The sequence below is a fragment of the Hibiscus syriacus genome, unplaced genomic scaffold (genome assembly GCF_006381635.1).
Source record: "Hibiscus syriacus cultivar Baekdansim isolate YM2019G1 unplaced genomic scaffold, ASM638163v2 tig00110596_pilon, whole genome shotgun sequence".
In the NCBI taxonomy this organism is placed as follows: domain Eukaryota; kingdom Viridiplantae; phylum Streptophyta; class Magnoliopsida; order Malvales; family Malvaceae; genus Hibiscus; species Hibiscus syriacus.
The window spans coordinates 651,669-663,264 of record NW_024062794.1 but is presented as its reverse complement, the minus strand read 5'-3'; the positions used below and the strand labels follow the sequence as shown (position 1 = coordinate 663,264).

Here is an 11,596-nt window from a genome sequence, read left to right as displayed (position 1 = left end):
ATTTGACCATTTTTCTTTAGGTGATAATATAACTTCATTCCCCGTGTATTTCTGCATAAAAATGTTCATATTTTCTCTCCCAATCAACAACTTTCAACTCCGATATACTTGTTGTCCGACCACCGATCGACGAACCGAGACCACCATCGTGTTTGTTGTCGACCGAGAAACAAAATCCCTCAAATCTTTCGTCGTGAATCGTCGCCGTTCGTCGTTAATTTCAGTCGGAAGTATCATCGGTAATAACTCGATTTCAGTTGGTTTTTCGTCGATTCACGATGATCCGGTCACCCGTTTACGACACCTCCCGTACCATCGTGTTCCTTGCATCGTTCCGAGTCCACTGGTAATCTCCGTTTCTTCGTCATCGCCGACGCGTGGAGGGGTGAGACCGTCAAAGTTTCCGACGTTTCGGAATCGAACCTCCGCCGTTCAAAATTGTGAACCGAGCTTTGTAAGTGCCTCAAATTCGCTTAAAATAATTTTTAGGAATTTTTTCAGGAATTTATCGACACTATAGAATTGTTCACACGCCGCACGCGCCACCCCAGAGAGTGGGCATCAACTGGGTGATAATTTTATAATTAATTTCTGTTTCGTTACTATTTGTGTAAAATTCGGGTGTTAGTTTAGTAAATATTTACAGAATGTGACTAATTTGATAATTAATTTCTGTTAGGGTGATATTTGTGTAAAATGGTCGACTGTTAACCGGCATTGATCACAGTTGACCAAAACTTTGACCGGCTTTGACCGGGCATTAAACGACCTTTGACTTCGACCGAATATACATATCCTGACGTTCCAAATCCAATTCCGTAGTCCATTTTTCGAAATTCGGACCCGAAGGCCTCGAAATTGTCAGTCAAACCCGTTGACTTTGATTTTGACCGAAAATTCCAAATTTTCGAAAAGTCATATTTTATGCTTTCGACGTCCTGAATCCGAATCCGAAGTTCGTTTCACCAAATTCAAACCCAGTAAGCTGTTTTTCACTGATTTATCATCCGATTCGATCCGTTTTTCAGAATTAAGCTTCGTTTTTTTATGTAATTTCTGTTGATATGGATCCGAGGAAATATTGGAAGATGATTTCAAGATCAGGACGTTCGAATGGAATTTAATGGTCGATCAGTAGTGTACGAAAATCGAGATAATACTTTACTACCTATTTATGCTTTATGGAACATGTGAATATTGGTAAATGCATCAATAAGATAATGTTGGTCTCATTTGAGTAGTTAATGAATTTCTATACTCAATCCGAATACAGTAGAAATTTAGTAATTGATTATGGTTCAGAGAACTTTTATAAAAAATTTAGGATTGAAAGAATAAATTACAAGTTATGTAATGAATTTCTATACTCAATCCGAATACAGTAGAAATTTAGTAATTGATTATGGTTCAGAGAACTTTTATAAAAAATTGAGGATTGAAAGAATAAATTACAAGTTATGTGCTTAGTGATAAAGAATCAACCTAGATCTAACTTATAATTTATTTCATCAAAGGTTAAATGTTAAAGGTACTTGGATGAGAATTATGTAATACTCCGATAGGGTAAAATTACGAAAATACCATTATGTTATAAAAAGACAATTGAATATGGAAGTTGAAGAAGAGGTTTTACAGACATATTGATCTGATAAAAATATTGATGTGCATAAGAAATGTTAGTTTTACTTGGACATTATGGATAACCTTTTTAATCCTACGAGGTTGTGAAGGATACTAAAAGTCTGTTAAGGGAATCATTTCAAGACCAGAGAGTGATCAAGAAAGCAATTAATCATAGGATCTCTAAATTATATTATTTTCGTTAAGAGCTAATATCGAAATTATCTAGTTAAGAAATTACAGAAATGCCCTTGAGAGGTAAAATAGTCCGAGTTGACCCTGAATGAGAAAATACTTTGAAGATTTGTACTTAACTTGATTAAGTACGAATTTGATTGTTAAGATTCTAACTTAGTGCAGAAAAAAATTTTGATATTCCGTTGGTAAAAATATGAGAAGGCACTTGACCTGAAAATATCTGAGTTACGAGTAAATACCTGAAGAACAATTTATCGGAGAGTGTTATTTTATCAGAATTGTTCGAAGAGACTGAAATAAATGATAAATTGGAATTAAATAATAAGATAGGATTGAAGGAAATAATTGAAATACATCGAATCTGTAGAATGACCAGAATACCCATGTAATAGAAATGACCCAAGAATACCACCATGCTTAGGAATGATTGGATATCCTCGAGCTCTGAAATGAATGGAATAAAACTGAACACCAAAATTACCAAAATAACCTTATGGCCTAAACTAAGTAAATGTCTTGGATTAATTAAGGAATCCAAATAAGCATAGGTATTGGACTACCTTTAAAAGTAATGGAACATAATTTAAGTGAGTAGACGAACCCTAATGCTATGCCAATACCTGAATGGCATAGATATTACTAGAATGCGTGTTCGTCTTCTCAAGTTTGGCTCGATGATAAATTTTGGATGTATTTAGCTCATCTCAACTCTAAATCACAATCAGTACTAAGAATTGGAAGTTTGTTCGACAAATCAACCACGAATACCAAATTGAACGGAACAGAAGTACAACATGTATATGAAATTCAGTAACATTTGAATTACTCTGGAAAAACCCGAAGTAACTGGAATGGACTTGAATGCTAATTGAACTAAGTAACCTCAAGGACTAAGGATTAAGTAAGTGATTTGGATGAGTCTGGAAACGTTAATGAACAGACATGATGTAATGTTCTTATGGGTCATGAACTACAAATCAAACACGTCAGCATTTCATGATATGGTGGAAGCGTGAAATGAAATAAAGACATTGAAAGGTTTATTCAGCGATGATTCCGAAGATGATCTTTGGACAAGAATTTTTGGTATTAAAGAATAAATACCCTGGAAGGGTAATGGATTGACCAGTCGATAAGTATCAGTTATGGGAGTTGTTCAGCTCGAGTTATTCGATATTCAGATATATCGACACAAACCGTAAATGTTCCGAATCTTCGTTTCTTTCTTATCAGCTCAAGTTATATTCTGAATAACTGATGATTCCGTTAGTTATTGAATTATTCCTCTAGTGATTCTAAATTCCGACATTCTATCGGTAAACTGAAGATCCTTGTTTCTCTGCACAATAAGATTATCAAATATCTCTGAAGAATATCTGATAATATTTTGATCCTAGTGTGTTCCACATGTACTACATTACAGTTTTATTTGTTTTAAATGAATTTAATGAAAGTATTGATTTATTGGTTTATGAACCATGGCAACATGGTATGAGATCTCCGATTACGGTTATCATCGAAAAGTATGAATTGTACATGATTTATGAAATAATTGAATTTACTGGTTTATGAATTATGGTTACCTGAAATGTGTTATATGGTTTCCTGTTTTCACTGGAAAATATGAATTGTTCATGATTTATGGAATCATGAAATTTAGTAGCTGTGCAGGTGGGTGTAAGGTTCTGTGGAACCTACACATTATGGAGTGTTGGTTGGAGGGAATAATATGATTTTAGATAAACCTTTTATGGGAGGGTGTTGTTGGAGGAAGTTATCGTTACTGCAGGGTCCTCTGCTTTGTGCTCAGGGTAAGTTCTTACTTGGTGTGTAGGTGGGTGTATGGTTCTGTGGAACCTACACATTATGGAGAGTTTGGTTGGAGGGATTAATATGGTTTTTGAATAAAAATATGTTTTCAAACTACTACTGTTTAAAAGAAAAGATTTGTATCTCTTCACTGGTTTTATGGGAACACACTAGATAACCTATTCTGATCTCCTGAACCTAGACATCCGAAATATTTCCATCTGAACTGAAAACTCATTATCCGTTACTATATGAAATATTAGTAGAATCTCTGATCTGCATGAAAATTCATAGATGTTCGGAACCAATAAGAAAATTTATATTTATCTGTATCTGCACGTTATTCGGCATCACCTGGTAGTTCTGTATTACTGAGCTTTCCGAAGCTCACTCTATTACTCAACATTGCAGGTTAAGAGAATCGTATCAGTGCATCTATCGACATCAGTAAAGGAGTTCTTCCGACGTTGCTTGCAGAGTATGGTACATGTGATTAGGGGGCATATAATTGTATTTTATTTTAATATTTGATTATGAAAATCTGTTTTACTTTTGTATACTGATAAATCATTTTATAAGTGACATGTTTTAATAAAAGTTTTAAATTTTCCGTTATTTTACAGTAGGTCGCTCCGGTGACCCTAATGTGACGCTCCAGATCAGATCAAATTATCCGCATCGATATGAGGGGTTACACTTTAGGAGGGACAATCATCTCCATTGCTCCTCTAAGTTTATCCCTGTTCAAATGGAACCATTCATGTGTGAAAATAAATGTATCCCGATTGCATTTACTGTATTAATCCTATAACAATCTGCTACGGACGGAATATACAAGAGTGTGAAAATAAATGTTAAAATGTGACAAATAAATAAATGCTAAATTATATCAGTTTAATAATAAACTAAATGGTCAGCTATTTTACTAACATATCGACAGTAAATAGTCAGATATTATATTTTATTCTCTTTGAAACTATAAACGCGGCTTTATTTTTTTTTTCATTTTTTTGTTATATTTTTGGTTGATAGACAACACTACTAATCTTAATGTTGATTGTCATAATCAATATTTTTTATTTTTTATTTAACTTTTTCCATTATTTCTTTGATTTTCGTTTGTTTTATTATTTTTAATAATTTTATCTTTATGCCATATTTTTTTTACTTTTATAACACATTTTTTATCGTTACGTCATTATTTTTGTTTATCTTTTAAAAAAAAATTAATTTGATATGATCACGATTGATTAAGATAATGATTATTTGTTATTATGTTAATCTTTCCTAATTTGGACCATGAGATTGAATTTGGATATGCGATTTACGTTCTTATATAGTATTCTCACGGTGCTTAATTCTGATTTATGTTTTATCAATGATATTTCAATAGCTTAATCTCTTTTGTGGTTAATTTATCGATGTCAGGTCTATTCGTATTTATCTATTATTTAAAATTTTAAAAATTTTATATAATTCTTATATAATCTTAAATGATTAATTTAATTCGATACCAATATGTTATACTGGGTATTTGGATTAATAAAAGAGAATAGTTGGAGACATAAACATGGGATATTTTATTGAGCGAGAAAAAAATGAGTAGTGGTGTCAAAGGATAAAGCAAGAGTGTCCCCACATATACTATTAATTGTGACTCCCCTCTCACCTCTTTGGCTGCAGAAACGCAACACGTGGGCTTTTGTTTCTGTCTTGCATGCTCCTTTTTCTATATATACCCTCTTTCCTTCTAAACCATCAATTCAAAGGTCTCACATCCCAACGACTCTCTCACTCTCACATGCAAGCCTTCACTCCTTCAAAACCCAATCAAGATTCTCCTTTTGATCCCTAAAGATACACCTCTCTTAATTGGCTTGATTTTAACCATAACCATGCCTTCTTGTGCACCACCATCGCCGGCAGCACCTGCTATTGGGACTCGTTTTAAGCCTGAATTCCCAGTTTCAACCTTGAGGTCTCTGAGGAATCCCGCCATTTCATGTGCTCTTCAATCTCCTTCGATTCTTCATTTGCCTAAACAGTCGCCGGTTTCCCCTCTCTCTCCTTCTCAGAGATCTCAGTCCACTCAACAATGGAATCCCTTCAAAGAGTTGCGGCTATGGTTTTAGACATGGTGGAGAATGCTTTGGTTTCCCATGAGTGTCAGCGTCCTCTTCCTAAAACAGCTGATCCCGGAGTTCAATTGCCGGTAACTTTTCTCCGGTCCCGGAGCAACCCGTCAAGCATAGGCTTCCCGTCATTGGTAAAATCCCGGAATGTGTTCAAGGAGTCTACGTCCGGAACGGAGCCAACCCACTTCACGAGCCGATCGCCAGACACCATTTCTTCGATGGGGATGGAATGGTTCATGCGGTTCAGTTCAAGAATGAGTCAGCTAGCTATGCATGTAGGTTCACTGAAACGAATCGTCTGGTTCAAGAACGAGACTTAGGCCGTCCAGTCTTCCCCAAAGCCATAGGTGAACTCCATGGCCACTCCGGCATAGCTAGACTGTTACTTTTCTACGCTCGTGGACTGTTTGGGCTCGTTGATCCGAGCCATGGCACCGGTGTTGCAAACGCCGGCCTTGTTTACTTCAACAACCATCTCCTTGCCATGTCTGAGGATGATTTGCCTTACCATGTCCATATAACTCCATCTGGGGATTTGGAAACCGTTGGGAGATACAATTTTGATGGTCAGTTAAATTCCACCATGATTGCTCACCCCAAGATTGATCCTGAATCAGGCGAATTATTTGCTCTTAGCTACAATGTTATCAAAAGCCATATCTCAAGTACTTTCGGATTTCACCCGAAGGTAAGAAATCACCCGATGTTGAAATCCCGGTGGCTGGTCCAACAATGACGATTTCGCCATCACCGAGAACTTCGTGGTGATCCCCGACCAGCAAGTTGTGTTCAAATTGCCTGAAATGATCCACGGTGGGTTGCCCGTCGTGTATGATAAGAACAAGGTGTCGAAATTTGGAATATTGGAGAAGAACAGCATTGATGCTGCTGGGATTAGGTGGGTCGAAGCACCTGATTGTTTTTGTTTCCACCTTTGGAATGCATGGGAGGAGCCGGAAAGTGATGAAATCGTGGTGATTGGGTCATGCATGACGCCTCCAGACTCCATTTCAACGAAAGTGATGAGAGCCTCAAGAGTGTTCTCTCCGAAATCAGAGTTAACTTGAAGACCGGAAAATCCACGCGCCACCCCATCATTTCAGAATCCGAGCAAGTGAACTTGGAGGCAGGGATGGTCAACCGGAATTTGCTTGGAAGAAAAACCCGGTTCGCCTATTTAGCCCTCGCTGAACCATGGCCTAAAGTTTCCGGGTTTGCCAAAGTTGACCTCTCAACCGGAGAGGTAAACAAGTATATATATGGAGACCAAAGGTACGGTGGTGAACCTTTGTTCTTCCCTCTAAACCCTTCAAAAAACGAAGATGATGGTTACATTTTAGCTTTCGTTCACGATGAAAAGACATGGAAATCGGAGCTGCAGATCGTGAATGCCATGGATTTAAAGCTAGAAGCCACGGTTAAGCTCCCATCTCGAGTTCCCTATGGTTTCCATGGAACATTCATAAGCTCAAAGGACTTGGAAAATCAGGCCTAACTCATCATCAAGATTTTATTAGATGGTGTAATAGGTTGAAGAAGGAGAATTTACCAGTGGGATGCTTCGTACAAATTGTCCCCGGAGTCTCTTCCCTCTGTTCCTTTTCTGGTTTTCAGAGACCAGTTTGTAGCTTGGATGTAGATACTATTGAAGCTCAACTGGTTTCTGCATGTTCTTTCACTTTGTGTGCATGCAACCGTACATAGATTAGAAGAAATATGTACTATTTTAGTGTGTTATCTCTGTAAAGTACTCTGTTATTTTGTTGTAAATACTTCAAATTTTGCATCATATAGAAATACCAGTTGTCCAAATCTTTCATCTTTCTTGAATATCCAGCTTGAGCAATCTTTTCAATGATATCTGATGTTTGGTCTATTTTGAAAACATCACAGGTGTAATTTAGAACAATGAACAAATGAGAAAACAGAGGTCATATATTATGGTTTAGAACCCTTTTTTGTCAGATTTTATGTTTTATTAACCCTGCTGCAGATAGAACTTATATTGGCAATCTACCAGCCCCATTGGCATCGTAAGGCTCATTTGGAACTCAATTTGTTTATCGATGGTTTTCCCAAAAAAACTAGAATGGTTTTTGATTGCTGGGCAATGTAGATGAGATAACAAATACGCAGCACCTTCTCTAGTCATGCCCGTTGAAGAAAATTTTGACATTCCTAGCGCATAAAGCACACAACGACAAAAGAAATCAGCAATGTTTGAATCCCTTGTTCCTTTGCTTCTTCATTTTTGATACATCTTGCTGGCAATGTTTACAAGGTTGGTTTGCTCTTCTCATTACCGCTGCCACATTCACAACCGCGCGCAAAAGAAAGCCTTTTTTAGCTTGCACATTCACTAACATATTGGTTCTACCTTATAATCACTTTCCAAGCCATACTCTTCCCATGTTGAATGGAAGTTTTTTAAGACACCAAATTTGTTCAATAAAATTTGCATGTAGCTTACTTTAAGCATCAATTTCTCATTTATTATTTAATCATTTGAGTATATTGTTCACATTTTAAAGTCTCATTGAATATAAAATCATAATTTATTATTTAAACTTCCAATTTTATCAATAAATAATAGGTATAATTCCAAAATTAGCCCCCAATGTTTGTTAAAATTGACATTTGCCTCCTATTCTATTTTTGAAGCATTTTACCACCCCACGTTTTATTTTAGGGCAAAAAAAAAACCCTAACATTTGATAGAATAACCACTTTGTCCCTTATTCTTCTTTTCTGAGGCATTTTATGTATCATTTAAGGTTAAAAAAACTCCTATTTTAGAATGTTAATCGTGTGTTAACTAATAGTTTTCACCTATAGATGAAGTTTTTTATCCCAAAATAAAATGTTGGGGTCAAAATGCTCAAAAAAAAGAATAGGTGTCAAAATAATCATTTTAATAAACATTAGGGGCTAGTTTTGGCATTATGCCCAAGTAATATACCGTAAAGTTTCAAGTATGCTTAATTTTGTGCCCACATTATTAATCAAACTTATGGATCTACACTTTAATTCAATGATATTTAATATCTATGACACATGTAACACATTTGATCACTTAATTTTATATCATATTTATAATAATATTGTACCTTATATATATGCGTCTACAATTATAGATTTTAATAATATAATACGTTATGAAAAAAAAACATGCTTGGAGTTTTCCACGTTTACTCAACCCCTCACGAAGCTCATCACGTTTTAATTCAAATCTGACTAATATGCTAGATCGATCTACCACTAATTTAGGGGCTATCTTTGTTACCAAAAAATGCTTAATTCAGCGTTTGTATTAAAACAAATTCAATTTATCGCTAAAATTGAATCAGTCTATCTATCTACTCCACTTAAAACATCTTCAATAAAATCTAAAGATGTCATTGTCAGTCAATAAAAGAAGAACATGTGTATAAATAGTATTAACAAAAAAACATTTATTGATAAAAATGTACTTTATATATTAAAAATGAGAAAAACATTCATCGATAAAGAATGGAAACTTCGCAATGAGACAATGACTTTGATGGGGGAGGGGGCAATAGCATGAATGTGGTCTGCCGAAGAAAATTGTAAATAAAGTAGTGGAATTTGGTTTTTTAACATTGGCAATTTATTGAAATATTTAATCCATAATTTTTTATATTTAATTTTGATGTTGATAATTTTTTATATTTAATTTAGAACATAAATCTTAACACGAGCATAAAAATATTAAAAATTCAAGAAAATATTAAAATTAAATGATGATTACCTTCTTATTTAGGGTGAATACTACAGTGTTCCATTGAAGATGTCCATAAAATACGAAGGCTTAAGGAAATTATCTAAAAGATACGACAACCTCAAGAAGACGTTCAGAAGACGTGACATCTTCAATATCTTTTGGAAAGACCACACAATTTCATAGACATGCATGAAGCTTGAAGAAGAAATCGTGTCTTTTGGAAGTAACTGTATTTTCTTGGCTTCTTCTATAAAACACTATAACATTCACCATAAATAAGAAAATAATCACTGAAAAATCATTTTTTTAGTACATTATATGATCACTTTTAGTTAAGCAGTGCAGCTGGCATGCATGGTCATCATCTGAAATTCTGCAGAAATACTTTGAAGACGTGGAGATGGAATCAGAATCTGTTCTGAGGTTGGTTAGATGAGCGGAAATCCTCTTTGCCATGAAAATTTTGGGAAAATCGTATTATTTTGTGGCGAAATGGTTTGCACCTTCTACCTTTCCAACACAGCTGACGATGTATAATATCATACACTGAAAAGCATTTGGTGAAATCCGTGCAGAGCTTGATTCGTGAAATGCCTTTGCTACCGCAAATTAATATATATTTTAATCCACGTGTTATAGAAAGATCGAGAAGCAGTGCAAAGCTGTTGAAGCTTAAAACATGCTTCACGCGCGTATATAAAATAATGGTTTGTGGGCTGATTGGTGAAGAATGATCCAGAAGTGCGACGTAGCATCAGCTTTGATACGTAAATCAAGTCTATAAGGTAATTTCAACCACGAAAATCTAACGATATACCCCAGAAATCTTGCATGCATTTTTGTGTTTTCAATGGAACACTCACCTTGTCTGACACGTTTGCTGTTGCCATTGCTTATGTAACCTCGTTGGCATCTTCTTGTTTTAGCTCTTTGATGAGGCTGCACATTTCTGATGCCAGATGACAACTCACAACTACGGATTCTCACTCTTGTGCAATCCAAAACGTGCATTCATAGTTCAAACCAACGAAGTATAAATTAATAAGAAAATAATCCATGCTAAACTACACCATTAATTATGTATTTAATAAAGTTGTTTGTTAAAATAAAATATAAAATCTCAAAATATAGTTTTAATATAAAATTTTAAAATTGAGATGAAACCATATGCAGTGCTAGTGATTAGAGATTTAAATAAATATCTTACTGAAATATCAATGGTTATATAGCGATAAAAATGTCGTTTGAAATTATTATTGTACAATCATGATATTCATAATGATCAATATTTACTATTATCACAATCATGATAAATAGAATGTAATTAAAAACGCGACAACAATCGTAATTTAGATTATTTTATGATCCTGCTTGGTGTAGAAAAGGATCTTGTTTGCTACCAACTCTGATGCATCCATTCTAGTTGGGTCTAGTGACTGTCAAGTGAACCATTGATGGTTAATGGAGTATTGCACTCCATTTCCGAACATGTGACATCTTGTAATTTAATCACATTGTTTGGACTTATATATTATAAATTATAAGATATACTTGACAAAGTTTAACTTAATTTTATGTCATAAAACTGTGAAGAAAATGTGAAATATTAAACGAATACAGCTGACATTGTCATCATACGAAATTCTGAATCCTTATCCAGAAGCTTTTGAAGACGTGGAGATTGTTAATCTGATTCTCTTCATACATTGGTTGGCAAACAGGAAATCCTCTTGCCATGGATAAAATTTAATTACTATTTTGTGTGGCCCAAATCGCTTTACAAAAACTTCAAATGCCTTTGCTACCGCATATTAGTACTTATTATTTTTTTAGGGTAAAGTATACAAATAGTCCCTAAACTTTTAGGATGTTTGTATTTTGGTCACCTAACTTTTGAAAGTTGTAGTACAAGCATCTAACTTTTGGGGTGCTTGCATTTTGATCACCTGACTTTTAATCGTTTGCAATAAGGTCCCTATTGTAACCATTTGCTGACGTGGCACTTAACTGCCGTTAACTTCCTCCCCCTTCTTATTCCTTGTTTTCTTCTTCTTCTCTCACTCACCCCACCTCTGGTCAGCGGTGGGTTACA

The 11,596-nt window shown here is 35.0% G+C and overlaps 1 pseudogene; it reads left to right on the top strand.

Annotated features, from left to right (window-relative positions):
* Positions 1–5,522: 5,522 nt before the first annotated feature.
* Positions 5,523–7,353, top strand: LOC120133759 (annotated as a pseudogene).
* The last annotated feature ends 4,243 nt before the right edge of the window (positions 7,354–11,596 follow it).